Source organism: Tamandua tetradactyla, chromosome 5 (genome assembly GCF_023851605.1).
Source record: "Tamandua tetradactyla isolate mTamTet1 chromosome 5, mTamTet1.pri, whole genome shotgun sequence".
In the NCBI taxonomy this organism is placed as follows: domain Eukaryota; kingdom Metazoa; phylum Chordata; class Mammalia; order Pilosa; family Myrmecophagidae; genus Tamandua; species Tamandua tetradactyla.
This window is the reverse complement of record NC_135331.1, coordinates 100,007,949-100,030,598: the sequence shown is the minus strand read 5'-3', so window position 1 is coordinate 100,030,598 and position 22,650 is coordinate 100,007,949. Positions and strand designations below refer to the sequence as shown.

General features: G+C 42.7%; 1 protein-coding gene across 12 annotated transcripts in view; it reads left to right on the top strand.

Annotated features, from left to right (window-relative positions):
• Positions 1-22,650, top strand: part of TRERF1 (transcriptional regulating factor 1) — a 207,397-nt gene that overhangs the window by 3,680 nt on the left and 181,067 nt on the right. The window lies entirely within an intron of this gene.

Genomic DNA, 22,650 nt, shown 5'->3' with positions numbered 1-22,650 from the left:
TGATCCTTGAGTTCTCTTCGAGCTCTGAACTTCTGTGACTAAGGTCTTGTGGAGAGAGATCTCAAGACTGTCTTGACAGTCTCTTCCTGGGCCAACGGCCAAATTGCTTCATGGATTTGAGTGAGCTGATTAACTTCTGTTTTTGTCTTCTCATGGAGAGAGTGGATTTGTACCTCGGTGTTCCGAAGAGGACTCTTAAATTGCCTGGTAATCTTGGTTGTCAAATGCAAGGAAATACTTATGAAAGTCTGCCACAGTCTTAGGGGATCAAAGTGTATGGTTGATTCCCAGTTATTTGTACTAAGAGAGAGTAGGACATGTAATCCCAGTAAACTGAAAATAATTTACTTTGCAAGTTTCCCCTGCAGCCAGATGGTTCACCTGTCTAATTATGCTTGGTAAATCTAAGGTTAATTGAGCTGGTGTTCCCAGTCAGCAGGAGAAGTGGGAGACTGATAGTCCAGTGTGGCTTTACCCACTTTATACGGGGAACTCACATGGGTAATTGGGATTTGGCTGTATATTAGTGATAGTGATCCTAATAATGATGCCTTACTGTCACTTCCGGGGTGTTATATATTTCACCATGGGCATTTTTTTGAAAAATGCTCTTGATGTATATACTGGCATCATTAAATGTCAGTTTGAACATGGACATGAGAATTTAGGATCTGCACAAGTGTCTTGGACTCCAGGTGCTATAAGTGTGTGCAGATTGTCTAAATGCAGTGGAATTCAGCTCATTTTATTTCTGACTTCTTGAAGCTGTGGCTGAAGGAGGGGAGGACTGGAATCAGCTGAGATCTTGTGGATTCATAATATTTCTGAATTGCATGTTGGAGGGGACCCAAGGGAACAAACTGGAAACTGAAACATAGTTGATTCTTTTGTGGGGATGGGGAGACAAGAGCAGCTGGATACCAGTTACTGGCATGCTTTTCAACTAGGGTGCTGTTTTTTTTAAGGAATAACATAGTTTTAGTAACATCAGCTTGACCCTATGGCTCTCTCTATCTTTTCTTCTGGGTTAAAGAAAAGACACAACAAAAAGCCTCTCTGGTATTTTCTAAGAATTTTTAAGTTCTCAGGGTAGCTGCTTCTAGGGTCTTCTGGTTAATTTGAGTTTACTAAGGAAGCTGATGATTTGCTTTTCCTTATGGAAGACAACAGGCCGCAGAAGGGATGGGTTATGCAATATTGAAAACAAAATTTTTGGCAACAGAGAAAGGGGGAAAAGAACCTGTAGTTTTAAATGGCAGTGATAACTCTGGGCTTGTAGAACAAAGTGACACTTATGCCATAAGTGGTCCTGGCTTTAGCTGTTCATTCAGCAGCTACTTATTGAGCACCTACTATTTGCCAGGTACTGTATTAGGCTCTGGGAGTGTTTCGATAATTATCACCTACTCCCTTGTAGGTGGCCCCCATACCACTCCCCACCTCTAGCTTACTGTCCAGAGGGGAGACAGACATGTAAAGAAATATATACATTGCAAAGTGTGTTAAATGCTGTGAAAAGAGCAACAAGGAGCAGTGACCTGGACTGACTTAGTTAGAGTGACCTGGAAAGATCTTTGGGAGAATTGTGTGGTGGGTATACACAGATATCCCCAGGAGGAGAGAGCCTGTGTGGAAGGCTTTTAGAGGAACTAAAAAGAGGTAAGGGGTGGCAGACAAGGGGATAGAGAGTGTGGCAGGAGATGATGTGCAGGGCTTTGTGGGCCTTGGTTAAGATTTGGGTTTTACATGAAGCATAGTGCGAAGCCATTGAAAGTTAGGAGGTGGGGAGGATCTGACATGCTCTAATTAATGTTTTTTTTGTGGTTGTTGTTTATTTGTTGGTTTGTTTTTTGCATGGGCAGACAATGGGAAATGAACCTGGGTCTCTGGCATGGCAGGGGAGAACTCTGCTTGCTGAGCCACTGGGGCTCTCTAACTCGTGTTTAAAGGGGATGGCATTAGCTGAGAATGGAGTGATGAGGTGTAGGGGTGGAACTGGGGAAAAGAGTAGAGAGGCAGTTGGAGCCTGTTGGATGAGAAGACAACAGGAGGTGAATGGGGAGGAGCTGGTGCATGTAAAACTTACGTTAAGAGATGGAATGGGCAGGGCTTGCAGAGGGGTTTGGAGAGGGCAGGAAGGAGTATAGGATGACATTGGGCTTGAGCAGTTGGGTACATGGTGGTACTTTTGCTGAGATGGGGAAGATTGGGAGAGGATTTGGGGCAGAATCTAGACATTTGCGTTTGGGCTAAGTGTGAGATGCCCATGACACCTCATGGTGGAGAGGTTGAGCAGGCAGTCTAATACAGCAGTCCAGTGCCAGAGGGCCATCAGGCAGGAGATAAAAATGTGGGAGCCGCCAGCGTGGAGGTGGCATTTAAAGCCAGGACTGGATGACGTCCTCTACAGAGTGGAGACAGAGACAGGGAAAGGCAGTGTGGGGCAAGGAGGTAGAATGTAATGTGTCAACTCTTTTGTGAGGTTGTTAAGCTAAGGACAGAAAAGTCACGGTTGGATTTGGAGAAGTGGAAGCCATTGGTGACTCTGTGAAGAGCGGTTTCGGAGGAGTGGTGGATTGGGTAGGAACAAGGTTGAGGAGGGTTGGGAGAAAAATGTAAGGTAAGAACTGGGAATAGCCTATATAGACAACTTGTGTGCAAAGTTTGACTATGAAAGGAGGGCAGAGAAATGGAGTGGGAGCTAGAAGGACATGTGTGTAAAGAAAACAAATGGGTGTGTGTGTGTGATATTTGTGTGCTAAAGTGAAAGACAGGTGGAGTGGGAGTGATTGGTTAAGAGAAATGGATTGGGTCAGTTGAGCCCTGAAGAAGGCCCAAAGGGAGGGTCTGGTCTTCCGCTTCCCAACACAGCAGGTGGGAAGACTGAGAAGAGTGAAGATGCAGGTGAGGGGAAGATGAGGGAGCTCTGGGGCCACGAGCAGCTCTGTCTCTCCAGGCTGAGGCGGTATCTTCTTTTGGAAGGGGCTTGGGCTCAAGACGTGGCACCAGCCAGAGGCTGCAAGGGTTAAGATTGCATCAGAAATCGTACTGCATCTTTCTGAACATCTGACTGCATTACTGGCTCAGAGGAAAGAGCAGATTCTTTCGCTTGGGGAAAAGAGTCTGCAGTGAAAGTAATTTGGGCCTCGGATTAGATTTATTTGAAAACTATGATTTGAAAAGGACTTCTATGATTTTTTCAGCCCTTTTCAAAGCAGGTGGGCACTGTCGTATTTTTTGAACTAGATGCTGAAAAAGAAAAATCTTGCAAAGTGTTGCTTGTCTCTCCTATGACTTTTCACAGCAATATCCTTGGTGGTCCCCAACCTTGGGGTCTGTGTGAGAGGTGGGTGGGCTGTGAGAGGCTCAGGGTGAGTGGGAAGGCCCTGGCTGGGGTCAGTTCTGCTCTGGACAGGTCAGCCCTCCAGCCTGTCTCCATGTGCCCATGAGGAGGGCAGTGCCAATTGTCGCCTCACCTCTCAGAGTTGTGGATTGAGTCAGAGAATGTGTGGAAAGTGCTGTGTAAACTGTGAGAGGCACAGGACACAATGAGTGGAGAGGTCAATTGATCTTCATTCAAATCCTTTTTTTAGAAAACGTGACAACCAGTGAAAAATGTCCCTTAGCTTCCCAAAACTTCTACTGTACACTGTTCATCCTGTCTTCTCCCACTCATTCCCTCCTTGTAGCCACTTTCCATTTGGGATTTTCAAGTCCTTCGTGGTCCCTTCGGTGAAATGCTTTTGTTTTCAAAAAGCTGGCATCAGAAATGCTGGCTATGAAATGCCTGTCAATATAGGTTCAAACTCTGACTCAAAAAATCAGAATGTAAGACCTCCCCACCCAAAGGTCCAAATGAATTTGTTCCCCCACCCCCTGCCCCCCATCCTGAAGAACTGGGTACCAGGTGCGGGGAAATCTTGAGCCCATCCGAGGAACCTGACTGCCCTCATAGTTTTCATGACCTTTATTTGCACTCAGCGTGTGTTTCGCAATTGAGAACTGTTCTGTAAAGCTACATCTATCTAAAAGCAGTTGTTGGCCCTTAGTCTTACTGAGTGTGCTGGAAAGGCATTTCCACTTTTCACTAATCAGACCCCTGGCCTCTGCCTAAGATGGGGAGGCTTGATTTATTTATTATAATTTCTGTTATAAGAAAACTTTAGACATACATAAAAGAGATAGTATAATAAACTCCCTTGGACTCACCCAGGTTCAGCAGTTAGTGAGGTTTTGATGCACTCATGGATAATGAGATTTCTTCCTCTATTTATATAATAAATATAAATTGTTGGTTTTGAAAGATCAGTGCAACTGATATCAATTTGGTTTCATAGACAGGGGGATATAATCAACAAAATATCAGAGAGAGAGGAAATGGATGCCATCTTTAACTAACGTTAACCTAGCCTTTGCAGTTTCAAGGTCGTTCTCTCTCTGTCTCTCTCTCCTTTTTTTGAACATTTTTTATTGTGAAATATAACATACAAAAAAGCAATGAAGTTTAAAGTCCATTTTAGCACTTTAGTAGTTGTAGAACAGATTTCAAATTTGGTATGAGTTACAGTTCCACAGTTTCAGGTTTTACCTTCTAGCTACCCCAAGACACTGGAGACTAAAAGAAATAACAATTTAATGATTCAGTAGTCATACTCATTTGTTAAATCCTAACTTCTCTGTTATAACTCTGCCTTCTCCTTTGATCCTTCCCCCAAAATTTAGGGATATCTAGGCTGTGTCCATTCTAGCTTTTTCAAGTTAAAAGGAGTGTCAACATTATGGGATAGGGGGATGGAACAAGTTGATGTTCTTGGAGAGGCTGGCACCTCTGGGTTTCAGGACTTATCTGGCCTGGGAACCATCTGGAAGTTTTAGGTTTCTGAAAAGTGAACTTAGTGTGTGCAACTTTTGTAGAACCTCAGATAGAGCCCTGGGTGTTGCTTAGGCTTAACAGGAATGGTTTGGCTGGGGGTTGGCAAACCATGACAATTAGCAATATCTAGCTGAAGCTTGCATAAAAATAGCCTCCAGACCCTACATGGGACTTAACACCATGGGTGAAAGTCTCCCTGATGACATGGGAGATGACTCCCAGGGATGAATTCAGACCTGGCACCGTTGGGATCAACAATTCCATCCTGACCAAAAGGGGGAAAAGAAGTATAATTAATAAAGTATTAGTGGCAGAGAGAGTTCAAATAGGGTCAAGAGGCTACTCTGGAGGTTGCTCTTACACAAGCTTCAGGTAGACCTTGCTACCTATCATAACCTGTCAACCCCCAACCAGGACTATTCCAGCCAATCCTAAAGAACACCTAGGGCAATATATAAGATTCCATAAGGGTTCCAGGCCCTAGAGTAACTTTCCAGAAACCTACAACCTGCAGATGGGTCCTTGGTTCAGATAAGTCCTGAAACCTAGCCCAACCTCTCCAGAACATCAGATAGTTCCATCTCCCTACCCCATATTAGTGACAGACCCTTCCAATATCAACAATTTAGAATTGCCTTAGCCCAAACAACCCCAAAGAGAGAATGGAAAGATCAAAGGTGATGGTGGAATTATACATAGAAGATAGGACTTAACAAATGAATATGAATGCTGAATCATTAAATTGATAACTCTTTTAGTCTCCAGTATTTTAGAGCAGCTAGAAGTAAAAACCTCGAATTGTGAAATTGTAACCAATGTCAAAGTCTGAAATATGTTCTACAACTGATTGTGGTGCTATGCTTTGAAATTTATAACTTTTTTGTATATATGTTTTTGTATAAAAAAGAAGGAAAAAAAAGTCGATTGTGATGATAAAAAGTAAGCCCTCTAGCCTCCTATATTCTGGAGCAGCTAGAAGGAAAGATATGAGAGGATCATGTGGTAGCCCATGACAAACTCTGGGATCTGTCCTGTTACTGCTTGTTGAAGAGTGCTTTGAAAACTATTGCTTTTTTATTTCTTGCTTTGTATGTGTTATACTACACAATAAAAAGGTTAAAAAAAAAAAAGCCTCCAGAATAGGCTTTCGACTCTGATTGAATTCTCTTAGCCATTGATGCTTTATTTTATTACATTTCTTTTCACCCTTTTGGTCCAGAAGGCATTGTTGATCCCATGATGCCAGGGCCAGGCTCATCTCTGGTAACCATGTCCCATTTTGTCAGGGAGACTTTCACCCCTGAATGCCATGCTCCCCCCCATTGGGGGTAATGATTTTCCTTGCAGTTTTGGGCTTAGAGAGAAAGAGGCCACATCAGAGCCATAAAAGAGGTTTCCTAGAAGCAACTCGTAGGCATAATTATAGGTAGTCTTGGCTTCTCTGCTACAAAAATAAGTTTCGTAAGGGCAAACCTCAAAATCAAGGGCCTGGCCTATTTTCCTGGCAATCCCTAATGTTTGAGAGAGTACTCGGAGGCTCCCAGGTGGGAAAGTTTACTAGTTCAGTATTTTTTCTCCAGTCCTGCAATGGACTCTACTAATACTTTTTTAATTTTCAGCCCTCTGGGTTGTATTCAGGTATTACATTAAGCTATACAGAATTACAAGGCCTGGTTCCCCTAAGGTCTCTATTCATATCTTATACCGACCCTAAGAGGTAGTTATTACTCTCATATTACAGATGAGGAAAGTGAGGCTCAAGAAGTGGAATTAAAAATTTTTTTAAAAAGCTGTTAACCCTGATTCACATGTCCAATCAGCATCCAAAGCCCTGGCTTAATGCCAGAATTTGAACATTATCTAAATTTTGTGTACTTTCAATTACATAATGCAGTATTAAATAAGAATGTGGTATGGAATATATGCATGATATCATGGAAGCCAAGATCATCTGGGAATTTTGGACTTAAAACCCTAGTGACCTTAGTTGAAAATACTCGCATGATTTATGCATGTTTTGGGCTTTACGTTTTTTACAAAATTTGAATTGTCTGGTTCTAGAGCATGCAGCTTTAGGGCTGCCTCAGAGTTAAAGCCAAGACTTGACTTGAGCAAATCAGGCAGCAATTCTCTCTCATCCTTCTCCTCCCAGTCCTGTCCCTTCTGTGGGGCCCTCCGTGAAGGAATGTGAGCAGCCTCTGGTACTTGCTAGATGGTGAGGCCATTAGCCTCCAGCCTTCTGCTTTTGACGTACGTAACTGGGCCCTGAGCAGTTTGTTACTTCGGAAAGAATCCTTCCTGATAGCCCTTGGGGTCTTTGTCTTAACAGGCTGCTCTGAGCTCCCCCCACCCCCAATTTGGGGCACTAATCTAATTCCTTTGAAAGGATAGTTAAGGAAAAAAAAAGAGAAAAAAGAAGATGGTGTTGACTCCCAGGGAGTTTGAATAGGAGTGTCGTTTGAGTTTCCTCTGTTGTCATCATAGTGGGAGAAGCGAACTCCCTTAAAATTCAACTCAAGGATTCCCGTAATGAGGCTGATTCTGAAGTACTGGGGCTTGTTCGCTTTTCTTTTTCAGTCGGGTGAATACATGCAGGCCCAGGGGCTTTCAGCAGGAGCCACAAGTAGGGAAGGACGTTTAGGGGCCTCTTGAAGAGTCTGAGCTACTTTAGAAGCCAGTATGGAATTCCAGCAGCTTCGCGGTGCACAGACGTGCTTGTTCCTTAAGTCCTTCCTGAGTGCTCTGCGGGCCCGGCTGTGGGTGGACCTGGTAGGGGGGAGGTAGTTGGACGCCAGCAGCCCTTGGTTCGTAGGGCTGCTGTTGTCACACTTCCTCCGGAGTGTGTCTCGCACGCCTTCAGGACTGGGAGACTGGGGAGGGCAGAACTGGGTCTTCACTCGGTTCTGTCCCCGCAGCACGCAGCACGGAACCCGGCGCATAGCTAGGCTGTGTACATACGTCCCTGTTTAAAAATCAGTTCTTTTGTTGTTGTTTGTTTGTGGTGCCTCTAGTTTCCCCCCATTGGTTCTTACTGGAGGGAGAAAATCTGGGCCTGTCTTGCTGCTAGGGCCAGGTCTTCCAGCTGCTGAAGGAGACGGGACTGGAGAAGTGCTTCCTGTCCTGCTGCCTTCGGTGGCCTTGCAGCCTTTCTCTGGGGCGGTTTAACTGAGCTCTTGAAGGCAGATGCGGCCCATCCCCCACCCCCATCCCTTTTAATAAGTGACATTTTGTTAAATCAGTTATTCAAAGCCTTATCTATATTTCTGTCTGTGCTGGCTTAGTCAAAATAGGAAAGAGAGTGAATATTAGATTTCTTTACCCGCCTCCTCCTCCTTCCCCTTTGAGCAACTCTGTGTTAGGTTTCTGATAGGGGAGGGGTGATGTGTCCTTGAAGAAGTAAATGCTGCATGCAGAAAATACGTGGAGGGTTGTAGCAAATGCTGTTTTCCAGCAGCTGTGATTTTTCCATTTTTCTTTTTCTTTCTGTTTTGATTAGTGGAACTCATTGTGCTGGAGGGCTGGGATTGCGTTGGGGGAGGGCACGGAGGGAAAAACATTTACTGGGAGAGCTGGAGTGAGGAGGGGAATAGAGAGGGGATTTATTGAAAATATATGTCTACTTCTGCTATGATAAAGTGGCAGGCATGTAAAAATGCAACGGGGAAATCATTATTGTGGTAATGTAGGCAGAGCTCCTCTTTCTTATTAACAGAGCTTAGCCCACGTGGAGGAGGGGGTGGCCGGGCTGCTTTGAAAGTTGGGGTATTCAATAATAGTGGAAAACAGGGGATTGTCCCCATCCCTCCCCTACCCACCCCCTCCAGCTGCCTTCTCCATTCTTTTCTTTAATCAGTTTGTAACCTTTTTAAAGCTGCTTGTTGGATTTTATGGTCTTCTTCCACAGCTCTGCCACCTAAGTGCTTTAAGGACTGTTTAATTTTTAAAGTTAGAGAGAATTAAAATAAATTTTCTCTTGGGAACTGAAGGAGACTTTTGGCAACACATTGTGAGTCAGAGATTGGATTATATTCCTTGCATCTCAGACAGCATATAAGAACCTACTTAGGGGTTCAGGAATTTGCATGTGCCTTGGGGTATCTCAGAGTTAGGGTTCCAAATCGCTTTAGTAGTAGAAGCTACTATTTATAGAGAGCCTACTGTGCTCCTGGCCTTGCACTGAGCACTTCAGTCATTTAATCCTCACAATTTTAAGAGGCAGGTATAATGCTCACTTTACACCTGAGGAAACTGAGGCTCAGGGCATTTCTGCAGATGCTGAGTTGTGGAGCTGATATCCAAACCCAGGACTAACTCCAAAGATTGGATTCTACTCCCTGGGCTCTGCTGCCTTTGAAATTTGGCTAGTCACTCTCTCTACAGGTCTCCGGGTTCTAAGAGCCCTGGATAAAATATCTAGAGCCACCTACGAGGCCTGTGGTGACAGTACAATGCTCAGGATGTTTAGGAGACTCTTTCTCACAGCTCCTGGATGGAACTGTCATTCTAAGGAAGTTCAGGTTTAGGGTCTCATTCCCCCATCTCCACCAGCCTATTGTGATCTTGCTGACAGCTTGTCCATCGAGCATTTATCGGGTGCCTGCTGTGTACCAGCATTGTGCCGGTGACTGGAAATATCAGGACAAAGAAGGCCAGGGGCTCAGGGTTACTGGGGAACTGTCTTATGAACATATAAATATGATCCACAATGACAACTGCCTAAACAAAGACAGCATTTCGGAAGTAGTGGCTAGGATATTTTCTGGAGCAGCCCTGGAAGTCTTCAGAGAGAGGTGATCCGTGGGTGGGTTGTGCAGGTTCAGTGGGGGCTTCCGGGTGGGCTGGGGGAGGGCGACAACAGAGCCTGGTGAGTGTGGGAAGCTCCCTGGAGTCTGGCCTTACTAAAGCATCCTGTTCACCTTCAAGACTTACCTATCTTCATTTTCTATCATGTACAGTTTAATGCTCCCAATATAGTATCCTCTCCAGTATAGTAACCACTAGACATGGCTATTTAAATGAATACAAAATTAAGTAAAATTAATTTTTTTACACTAGCCACATGTCAAATACTCAGTAGCTACATGCACTGGCTACCGTGTTGGACAGTGCAGAGGTAGAGCTTTCCCACCACCGCAGCGGGCTGTTAGGTAGCGCTGCCCTGGAAGTGCTGCCCTCCCGTGCCCTTTGCCTCGTCATTCCCATTCTCTTTCTGCGAAGGCCTTCCCTAGGCACCCTGGCAGAATGACCAAGAGGTAGTAGCATCACTGTCTTTCTGAGTGAGGCCCTCCTAACCATTTCTTTCTCCATTTTGAGTTAGTTCTTTTTGTTTTTGAAGGGGACGGCTGAAGCAGTTCCCTGTTTTACGTCGTCTGGACCCCATCCTTCCCCTCTCTGCTTTGTTGGTGGGCTGCCTTCCTGCCCGGAGCTCCCCTGTGCATTACCCCTGGGGTCATACTGTGTCATCCCTTTTCGAAGCCCTTAGGGTGTAATCTGAGCAGAAGCACAGAGCACAAAGGCTGGAGTTTCAGCCTCTGTCTTCTTCAAGGCACACCAGGTCCTTCTCCGAGGCCACTCTTGGAGGCTTCAATTTAAGAAGCAGTTTTGGAAAGGAGTTTGGGAAGTAACTGAGATCAAACTAGTCTCTTTGAAGTACTTAAGAGGAACCAGGATTGTTGAATTCATAGATGCGTAAGAGGATTGTTTTTCCCCTTTGGGGAGGTTAGGAAGTGTGCTCCGGCCATCGTACCCTCATATTGTACACTATTGGGTACCGGCTGCATTTTAAAATATAATAGCCACCTCCTTATTTTATGGATATTAGTTCATTTACTTCTCACAGCAACTCCATGCAGAAGGCACTGTTATCTCTGTCATACGGTGAGGAAACGGAGGCACAGAGAGATTAAGACGCTTGCTCAAGGTAGCGTGGCTAGAAAATTGCAGAGCAGGGATTCAAGCCCAGGAGCCCAGGTGTGGGTGACTGCACCAGCAGCGGCTTTCCCACTTCTTTACCCTGCTTCCCCTTTAGCTTTACCAGTCAGCGGGGCCTGAGTTTCATTCAGGATTATGTTCATAATAGGGTAGGAGGGGCACCCACTGACCCTCAGAGGTATCCATGGACAGCGTTCTAACTCTCGAAGCCTCGTTTTCCTCATGCTCAGTGCCTTTGCCTTACTGGCTGCAAAGATTTTGAGAGTCAAATGAGATATGTGATGCAAAACTGCACTGAGAAATAGAAAACCATATTCTTTACTGTTTGGATAATTATTTTCCAAAGGGGCAAAACTCTGCCAGGGTTGGATTCCAAAGCCATAGCTGAACTTTGTGTCTGATGTGCTAGTGGGTCACACAGTTCTCTGCTGCTGGCTCCGAGGACTGTTTGGATCTGGGCCTCTCTCAGGTCTGCCCTGATGCCCACGTTTTGTGAGGGAACCTTAGTGGCTGGACCGCATGGTTAGAAGACCGTAGGTGTCTGTTTCCCAAGATGAGCAATCACATCCATCCAGGCTATCAGAAGACCGAATGACAGAATGTGTCAAAATCTGTTCCTTATAAGCCAGAAAGTAATGTGTGTTGTGGACTGGAAGTCAGGGATTCCACAGTCTGTTGTTGCGTGGACTCTTGGCCCATCTCCTTTCCCTGGTCAGAATGCCATAACTCAAATTTACACAATTTTCTCCTGCTTTTATGGCCTGGACAAGACGGGATCGAAAGCTTCATTTAGACCTGACCAAGTCTTTTTCACTGAAATTGTGTAAATGGTAAATGCAAGTTGTTCTTAAAACAACTTTTTTGAAAGCAAAAGAAAAAGCCTTTAGAATTGTAGTTTAAAAGTTTTATTTTATTTTTTTGAGAGGCAGTTTACAAAAAATACATGGAGATTATATTAAATTTGAAAATATTGTCAGATATAATGAAGAATAGAAAAGTTGTCTTTAATTCTGTTACTATTTCAATATATTTCCTAATAGGTTTTTTTTTTTTCTAGTTAGCTTATTCTGATGGTGAGGAGTCAGAGTGCCTGGGCTTGGACTCAGGATCCTTTACTCACAGGGAATATTAACCATGGACTGTAGGGCTGGGTGAGGTAAGATGAGTTAATACATGTAAGATACTTGGGGCTGTGCCTGGTAGAGATAATAAGGTCTCAGTAAATATTAGCTGCTATTACTATGGTTTAAAAATAGGATTGGGGTGATGTTGAATGTGCTTTAATATCTTACTAATTAGATAAATCTATGGAAAAATTTTTCCTTAAATAATTGCTTAGTACCCTCTTGTATGAATTCTGTGCTCAACGATATTTATGGAGTGCCTGTTGTGTGACGAGGCACTGGGCCCCCTGTTTATTTAAATAATTCCTATTACTGGAAATTTAGCTTATTTATAATTTTTGACTACTATGAATAATGCTTTGTTGAATATTCTTTTACTTTTTGAGCACATCTCAGATTATTTTCTTAGGATAAATTCCTAGAAGGGGAATTATTATATTAAAGAGACTGAGAATTTTTTCAATTTTTCTACAGAAAGTTTTTGTTAATTTTCATTGGTACTACTATCATATGAGAGTACTCACATTATTTCATCAGCCTCAATATTACTATATTTCAAAAAGTGATAATTTTTGTGTCGCATGGATTGTCCTCTAAACAATTTATATTACTTCTCTGGAACTCCATTCTTTCTTGCTGCAAGGTGGAGTACCAGTGTCTCTTGCATGATTTTTACTTGATAATTTAGCACGATCTTTGGAGTTCTCTTGTGGAAAGACTATGTAAATGACATAAATTATTACCCAAAGTGATACTTTCTGCCAAGTTAGAATTTCTCCATGCTTACTGAAAGAATGCTTTATGAGTGCTTCTTCTCTCTTACTAAACATGGAGTGAGAAGTTGTTCCGTGGCCAAGGCACAGGGTATATCAGGTATCTGGTCTGTATTGACAAACAGACCTTATTCTTGACTCATAAGAATACATGTTGTTATTAATTAGCTGCAGGACTACAGATTGTTTATCCAGTTTTCCAGAAATTGGTTCTTTTTTATTCTTTATGAGAAGATGAAGCTACTGTCACCTTCCTCAAGTATAAGAAAATACTGTAATCGTTTTATATAAAGCAGAATATTGAGGAACCATCTGCCCCACTAAAAAAGCTGAAAAGTACAAAGAAAATGAAAACCAGCCATCATTCCATTATCTAATAAAATCCCATATTTTAAGTGATGGCATATTTTCTTCTAGTATTTTTTTCATTACATATATCTTTGCATAGTTGGATGCTTTGTACATGCGTGTGTAATTTTGTATCTTTTTTTAAAGAGCTTTTTCTAAATTAATACTTTAATTATTTCCTGGTGGGTGCAAACTATTTACAACATATTTCCTGGTGAATGCAAACTATTTACAACACTAATTCATTTCACCTTCTTCTTGCCTTTTGAGGTTTTGTCATGTGTTTTAATTCTCTCTATATATTTTAAACCCTACAAGACATTACAGTTTTATGTTCTTATTTTGCATGGACAGGCACTGGGAATTGAACCCGGGTCTCCGGCATGGCAGGTGAGAACTCTGCCACTGAGCCACCATTGCACCGTCTGACATTACTGTTTAAAACAATCAATAATAATTTAGATTAATCCACATATTGACTCTTTTTTGGGTTCTCTTCATTTCTTCCTGCATAACCATGCTTCTATTCAGATGAGTTTCCTTCTGTCTGAAGGACTTCCCTTAGTCTTGTATTTTTGTGTATGGTGGTGGGGTGCCTTCTGGAGAATTCTCTCAATTTTTTGTTTGTCTGAAAATGTCTTTAATTTACCTTCATTTTTGATGGGTATTTTTACTGAGTGTGGAATTCTAGCTTGTCTGTCCTTTTCTTATAATCCTTTAAAGATGTCATCCCGTTGTCTTCTTGCTTCTTTCGCTTCTCAAAAAGTCATCTGTCAGTTTTTTATGGTGTCCCCCTTAAAAGTAATATATCTTTTTTCTCTTTCCCTGTAAGTAGTTTTATTATGATGTAAAACACAGTTGTCACACAGTTGTCCTCTTTGTATGTATCCCTGTGGAGTTTAGTGAGCTTCTGGAATCTATGGCTTAATGTTTTTGGTTAGTTTTACAAAATTCTAGAATAGTTCTCTTCAAATATTGCTTCTGCCTTGTTATCTCTCCTTTCTCCTTCTTGTACTCCTACACATATGTTAGAACCTTTTATGGTATCCCACATGTCCCTGAAGCTCGTTTCTGTATTTTCTTTGCTTCAGTCTGAACTTTTTTTTTCTACTGACCTATCTTCCAATTCAGCAATCATCTGTTCTACTGTTCCTTATTTGCTGTCAAACCGATTCATTCAATTGTTAATTTCAGCTCCTATATTTTCAATTATAGACTTTCTGCGAATTTTTTTTTTTATGGATTTCAGTTCTTTGTTGAACTTTTCCAAAATTTTCTCAAATGTATTAACCATAGTTATTTTAAAAGTTCTGTCTGATGACTCCAGTATTTGAATTACCTGTGGAGTTTTTTTTTTATTTTTAAAATTTTTATTATTATTATTATTTTTTATTTATTTGCTATTATTTTTCTTTTTTTATTAATTAAAAAAAAAGAAATTAACACAACATTTAGAAATCATTCCATTCTACATATGCAATCAGTAATTCTTAACATCATCACATAGATGCATGAGAGTTTGTTTTTATTAATTGTATTTTTCTGTTGGTTCTCAGTCATTTAGTTCTATGTCCTGACATGCTTGGTAAGTTTTGCTTGAAGGCTGGGCATTTTGCAAGGAAAATATAGAGGCGGTGAATTTCGTATCATCTTCATTCAGTTAATGCTGGTCTAGTTCTGATTTGCCCTTACTCATGGGCTGAGTGCTTCTTAGGGTCCCTCCTCCTTGTTAAGCTCTGCTCTCCTAGTTTTGTCTTTTCAGTACTGTGAAACTGCCCAAATCTCTGCTTAACTTTCAGTCTTTTGATAGCTGCTTTCTGTTTGGGTTCTCAGGATCCAGCCCTGTACCATGCATGACTTAGCTTGTGAGCATCTGATGTGTGAGGGGAACGTGCCTACAGAATCTTAGGCTCACTTTTCTGTGGTTCATTTTCTCTGGGATCTTGGCCTCTCAACTCCTGAATGTCTCAGTAGCCCTGAACTCCAGGTTTTGTCTTCCCAGATCAGGGAGAATGCTGCTGCAAGCTCTGCTGCGCTTTTATCTCTGTGTTCCTGTACCAAGCCAGTAAATGCCCTTAAGAGGAAACAATAGGGACTAATATGTGACCCACCCTATGAGCTGGGCGTTCCTCTAGGAACTTGGGCCCTCAAGTCCTAGTTGCCTTTTTGTACTCCTATACTTTCAAACAATTATTATTATTATTATTATTATTATTTTTGCTATTTTATTTACCTTTTGTAGTTTCTCTGGACAGGAGGATCAGTTTAATAATAGCTTTGCCATAATAGCTGAAAGTGAAAGTAATTTTGTATCCTTATTGACATTGTGTTTTCCATGTTTTCAAAAATTCTTCATTAGTTGATTTTTTAAAAGCTGCATAAAACCCCTGTTAGGGCTTTTATAATTTACGGTATTCTTTTGCCAGATACTTAGGTCATTTCCCACAATTTGCTTTTATAAATAATGCTGTGATAAGTACCTTTGTGCTGAAGCAGTTTATTAATATTTTAAAGGTATGGACTAGAAATTATAAAATCAAAATTATTAATCAGTAGTGACTGTTTTTATGCATATATCATATATAAAAAGTAAAAACTACAGACCTCTCTCAGATGGTTCAGAAAGAAGCGTTTCTTTTTAAGTGTTTTTATTTATTTAAAAATATTCATATATTACTTACCATCTGTGCCGGACGTTCTTATATAATATGGTTTATAATCCTAACTTTAATTCTGTTAAGAGCTCTGGATTAGAGTGATTTGAACACTGAATTAAAAAGTATTTGCAAAGTCCCCTAGGGGGACTGGTGAGAAAGGGGGAAAATTCAGCTTCCCCAAGTGGAAGATTCTTGGTACTCTCAAAAGCAGTGAGGACAACCAAAGCAATAGGCTGAGCCCCCATCTTGTGGTTTGTTCATATGAAACTTAACCCCACAAAGATAGGCTAAGCCTACTTAAAATTAGGCCTAAGAGTCACCCCCAAGAGAACCTCTTTTGTTGCTCAAATGTGGCCTCTCTCTCTCAGCCAACACAAGAAGCAAACTCACCGCCCTCTCCCTATCTACGTGGGACATGACTCCCAGGGGTGTGGACCTTCCTGGTAACGTGGAACAGAAATCCTAGAATGAGCTGGGTCTCAGCATCAAGGGATTGAGAAAATCTTCTCGACCAAAAGGGGGAAGAGAAAAATGAGACAAAATAAAGTGTCAATGGCTGAGAGATTCCAGAATTGAGAGGTTATCTTGGAGGTTATTTTTACGCATTAAATAGATATCACCTCTTTAGTTAAGGTGTAATGGAGAGGCTAGAGGGAACTGCCTGAAAATGTAGAGCTGTGTTCCAGTAGCCATGTTTCTTGAAGATGATTGTATAATGATATAGCTTACACAGTGTGACTGTGTGATTGTGAAAACCTTGTGTCTGATGCTCTTTTTATCTACCTTATCGACAGACGAGTAGAACATATGGATTAAAAATAAATAAATAATAGGGGGAACAAATGTTAAAATAATTTAGTAGGTTAAAATGCTAGTGATCAATGAAAGGGTAGGGTAAGGGGTATGGTATGTATGAATTTTTTTCTGTTGTCTTTTTATTTCTTTTTCTGAATTGATGCAAATGTTCTAAGAAATTATCATGATGATGAATATATAACTATGTGATGATCTTATTGCTTATATATCAAGAATGGAATGATCACATGATAAGAATGTTTGTGTTTGTATGTGATTTTTAATAAATTTTTTTAAAAAAGAGCTCTGGGTTGTAGATACTATTTATTCCCTTTTTAAAGATAAGGAATCTGAGAAGGTAGGTAACTTGCCTGACATCACACAGCTCAGCAGCGGCAAACTGAACCTTACAGTCTGGTTCCACAGCCTATGCTTTTAACTATGACACTATACAACCTTAAGCTAATTGTCCTAATTTATTACTTCCCTCTTACCAATTCTAGCATATTGCAGAGCTCCCCCAACATTCTCTTAACTGAACATTATTTCTTTCCTGCGCCACGAGGTTGCTGGAGAAGGGGTATGAATGTGGGGACAATTTGGGGAAGGAGGTGCCATTGACAGAAATTGCTGTTGGGGCTGGATTTGTGACCATCCCAGTGGCAGCTTTCTTTATAGCTTGACCAGGTAAAGTTGCCTAGTCTGTTGGGGATCCCTGGTGTGTATTTCTTAATGAGGGAATGTCTGCTTCCACCTCTGTCTTGACTGGCTAGTACTGGTTGGACCACTGCCTTTGCAGTTTAGAGAGTAAAAGTAATTTAATCTTTCTCTTCCCTCCCTTCCTCCAGTTCCACTTTATGCAAGGATAAAAAGTAGTTAAAGAGGTGTAAATAGAGGGCTTGCCCACTAATTGGAGTATCTGGCTAGCCACAGGGCGGCAGGGATTGAAAAGATTAAGCCCTGCTGCTTTGGACCTAATAAACTGCAGGGAGTGAATGAAGAGGAAGAGACCTCAGAACCTGTTGAACTTCAGTTCCTTTGTCTTTCTGCCTCTTTGTGTAGAGCTTTCTGTACTCTTCCAAGAATATCCCTGTCCCTCCCTGTGATTGTCTCTTTTCCTTGTGTCCATTTCCCTCTTTCTTCTTTTCTTTCCTACCCTATTTTCCCTTTTTTTCCATCTCTTTTTCCTCCTTTCTATTAATATTGCTAATCATTTAGATCTGAGGTATTTAAAAATATATATTCTATTTAGGGAATAAGCTTTGTTTCCTGTTAATAAAATAATCTAAAAACAGGCCCTATCACTTTTGCTATCTCAAGAAAAAAATCTGCTGAATGAAATTGCTCTTCCTTTTATTTAGTTATTAACATTTTCTATTTCTTCCATGGGTCGGTGGCTCTCAATAGAAAAAAAGGTTCTGTTCCTTGCTGCTTGGAGTGGGTGAAGATGGTCTAATATTGACTTGGGACTACAGTAGGCATGGGACTTGCTGGAGTTTTTTTTTTTTTTTTTTAGGGTTATTTGAGTTTATAACTTGTAATGATTAGACAGAGGGGGTTTGCAGAAGAAATGACTTTGAGCCATGATTATTAAATGATATTAAAGGAGGATGCTAAGAAGAGTGACTGGTGGCAGAGAATTGTCCCTCCCCTTCCCTTTGCTCACAACCCTTCAGTGGTTTGGAGGGCTCTCCACCCCTACTTTTCCCTCCGTCCCCCCACTGTGATCTGGTCTCTTTTGTCTCTGGGACACCATCTTCTACAACTTTCCATCCCCTTCCCTCTTCTCCAGCCACACCGGCCTTCTGGCTACTTGCTGAACACCCTTGGCATGTTCTTGCCTCAGGGCCTTTGCACAGGCTGTCCTCTTGGCCTGGGTTGCTCTTCCAGAAGCTCTGCACCCATCTGTATTGCTCACTCCCTCTCCTCCAGGTCTTTCTCAGTGCAGCTTTTCTCATCTCCCTTTTTAACCTCACACTCCCATCTTCCACCTGAATTCCCCATCTCCTTTACCTGCTCTATGTTCCTCTTTTTCCAGTTTGCTTTAACCTTCGAACCTACCATTTAATTTACCTGTATTATTTTTATTGCCTGTCTGCCCCTCCTTCAATAGGAACTCCAAGAAGTCAGGGATCTTTGTGTGTTTGCTACTGCAGCATCCCAGGCACCTAGAACACATAGTAGGCACCCAATCAATGTATGGTGAGTGCTGTGTCCTTGGGGGCTCTGTGTCATATCTTAGGATCTGGGAAACTTCTTTGCCTGTAGGAATATTTTTTTAATTAAGATTTTTATCGTTGCCATCCCCTCCCCCCTCCATTTCATTTGAGACTGTTATGAAACAAAACTCATTATGCTTCAAAATCTGACAGAGCTAAGGCCCCGGGGAAAGTGAGAGGAGGCGGCAGCAGCGGGTGCTTTCTTCCATTTTTCCCCCCTCCTTGGTTTTCTCAAGCGGTTCACTTAGGATGGCCTGAAGCCTCCTGGGTCAAGGTGAGCGGGGCTTTCCTGACCTCGCGGGGCCCATCTGCGGGAGAGTCTGTCCTTAGCTGGAGAAGAGAGCGCTGCCTTCCTGCAGTCACACGGGGTTTCTCCATTCAGCAGTAGTTAGGAGGGAAGAGAGAAGGGAACAGGCTGGGGAGAAGAGAGGGAGAAACGAGTGCGTTTTGGGGGTTCAGTTGCAGGAATTATGCACAGGGAGATTTAAGGAGTAGGGTCCCCACGGGTGCGATTTTTAGTTTTTCCTTAAAAGAACGAATGGATTTCACTCATCCGTTCGACAGTGTTGTGGAGTGCCTCAGGGTGAGTGTGAGGGCTATGAGCCTGGCCTGCAGTCAAGTCGCCACTCGCCACCCCGCGTCCTGCAGAAGGGTCGCCTCTAGGGGCCTTGGGTGTAGCCCCGCGGCTCCGAGCCAGAGTGCTGAACTTCTCCCCTGTCCGTGGGCTCCTGGGAAGTGGGAAGGCCTGCTGGGAATAATTACTGTGCAGTAGAAGGGAGGGAGGGGGAGGCAGCTGCCTCCTGAGGAAGTGGCTTAGACTCCTCCCAGCCTCCTTTTCTAGGCATTTGTCTAAATGAATCCATATTCAGGGCTGTCAGAGCCAGCAAGCCAACCTGTGCTGTGACGTGGCCAGGGGTTTGTTCTAAGCCTCGGGGCTTCACCTCCTTATCTCCTGTTGACTTTTGGGTTTTTCCATATGAACAAAGGGAACTTGGAGAGTCATGTTCTTGCATCTTTATGGGGCTAGGCCGTGGAAGAAAGTTACTGATAAGCTGTTGTCCATGCAATGATGGAGGACTTAGAAATCAGACTAAGGAGGAGTGCAGAGGGCCTTGGCTCTCAAGCCCTGGGATTTCACCCTCTGCGGCTGCCTCCTCCCCAATCTTGCTGTCTCATCTGCTAATAAAGTAGCAACACCAACTCATTTGAGTTTCACCCCCTTTCATTTCCCCTCTCTCATCTTCTGGTGCTGGGGCCATAGTGAGCTTCAGAAAGCCACCAGCCCAGTCATCAGCCTCTGAATAATCAAGTCTGCAGAACTGAAAATAATGTGGCTGCATTTAAATGCTGATGTACTGATAAATTAAGGGGCAACGCTGAGAGCCTTAATTGTTTACTGATTCATTGTCCCAACCAGAAGTTGCACAGGAAATCAATGAAATAATTCCATCCTCCTTGCTTCTGGACCTGTGGCTTCGTTGCTTAGAACATAAGGCTGAGGAGGCCAAAATCTTGGGTTGAGCCTCACTTGGGGATTATTACAGCATCTTGACTGGTTACTCAGACTTGACTTAATTCTGGCCCACGGGGGCACGGCTTTATCAGCTGTCTCCCACTGCAAGTCTGTGGCTGCAAGATCTGTAACTAGAGTGTGCCTGACTTCTTGTAACTCTCCCCCACCATGGTGGGGGGACTGCTCAGGGCATGCCTCCAACTGATGGTGTCAGGAGTCTGATTTTATATATGTATATATGAACATATTTCCCATTAGTTGTTGTTATGTGTCCTGGGTAATTAAGATCTTTGTTCTTATATATGAGCTCTGCTTGGTTTTATTTGAAATGGTTAGTCCAATGAATATTGAATGCTCACAGCATATATGCAGGATACTAGCCTGATCATTAGAGCCAGATTTGGCAAACTCTGTAAAAGACCAGAGTAAGTATTTTCAGATTTGGGGCTATTTATCTGTGCTAATTACTCGTCTCTGCCATTGCAGCATAAAAGCAGCCGTATACAGCAGGTAAATGAATGAGCAAAGCTGAATTCCAATAAAGCTTTATTTATAAAATCAGCTGGCAGGCCAGAGTTAGCAGGCGGGCCACACTTGCTGACCCCTGGTCCCAGCGCTTTGATCGAGATATAGCTGTGAACAGAACAGACATGACGGTGACCTTCATGGAGCTCTCATTCGGGCTGGAAATAGTCTTTTGCTGCTTTCAGCAGTGTTGCTTTGGGCCCACACCTGTTACCTTTTGCAGAAAGTGGAATTCTAAGTAAGTTTGCAGAAGAAAGGTTCTAGTGAATACTCAGTTCTATTTATATTATCCCCAGTGTCTGAGGTACTGTGTGTACTTACTTTTGCATGCAGGTACTATTTTAAGTTGCCTTTTTTTCACTTGTTGTAAATTCACATGCATATTTCCAGGTATGGGCCTGGATGGTATAATTTTTGTGGCTACATAGTATTTGTTGCTGAGTTAAGGCACAGGTCATGTGCCAACCTATAGCAGGCATTTGATAGATGTTTGTTTCCAGTTGTAGTAAAAAGCTTCAAAAGTTGAAAAGGAACTGGATTCTGCAGATCTTGCATGGGTAGAGGCTGTTGACTTGGGAGAACTCTTGGAAAGCCAGTGATGTCCCAGTGCTAATCTGCTGAGTGACACCTAGCATCTCACAGCCAGTGAGTGTTCCATCAGGGCCAAAGTGAGCAACAGACTAGACTGCAAGCTGACTCTATACTCCTGAGCACTAATCCACAAGGGCAGAGGAGAGCATTTATGGGGCAGAGGTGGGGAGGAAAAGCAGTCTCATGCAGGGTAGATAAAGAGCTCCAGGGGCTGGGTTGGCAGTGAGTTGTGTGAAAAGGGCATGGGGTCAGCAGCCAGACTGAACTTGGTTCCACCCTGACTCTGGGTTTACCCCTTGCCTGTTCTGTGACTGGACACTTTGTTAGCCTCACTGAGCCTCGGTTTCCTCTGCTGTAAGATAGGGGTTGTCACATTGAATCTATAGGGATCTCGTGAGGTACAGATGGAATAATCCAGTAAGCAGGCAGCCAAGTGCTTGGGGTATAATTATAAGTCCGCTATGTAAATGATAGCTTTTAATATGTGGTGTGACTTGTGTGGCATGTGTCATACCCGCAGTTAACAGCCTTGTTTTTTAAGTGCTGTTGTTACTAAAGAGGCACCGCTCATCACCCTGGCCCAAGATTAGACTTTGCTCCTGTCCACTGTGGGTCCTTCCCTCCCTTCATTCCTGGTTTGGTGGAACTTGATCACTTCTGCCGTCCTGATAACTCAGCTGGGGGGATCAGGCCCGGCTCGTGAGTCCAGGCGTGAACAGAAGCAGGTCAGAACTTGAAGAATAACTGGATAGTCTCGTTGACTCGATTACTCATGCGTGCGTTCATTCATTCATTCAGCACATATCCAGAGGTCCGGGTTTGTGCCAGTTGTGCAGCGAATAGTGGTGAAGAACACAGGGCGTGGGGATGGGCTTTAATCAAATAATCCCGTATGTGATTAGTTAAAGGCTGGGTTAAGGGCTGTGAAAGAAAAGTAAGTGAGTTATGTTTGGAGCAGAACTCTTTTTCTGTCAGGATGCTTAGCTTCTTTAGTAATCAAGGAATGCAAATCCAAATCACAACCAGATTCCATTTTGTCCCCATTTGATTGGCGAAAATTAAGAAGCTGTGTAATAGCAGTTGTTGGGGAGGATACAGCTCACCATGATTTTGTGTGCGCTGCTGGGTGTGTAAACTGATAGAACTGCTTCGGAAAACAGTTTTGGTATTATCTTGTATTATACATTCACATACTGTGTGACATGGCATTTCTATTCCTTGGTGTATAATAACCATGAGAAACTGTTTACATGGGTGCCAAGAGATGTGCACTGAGAGTGCTTGTAGTAGCACTGTTCATA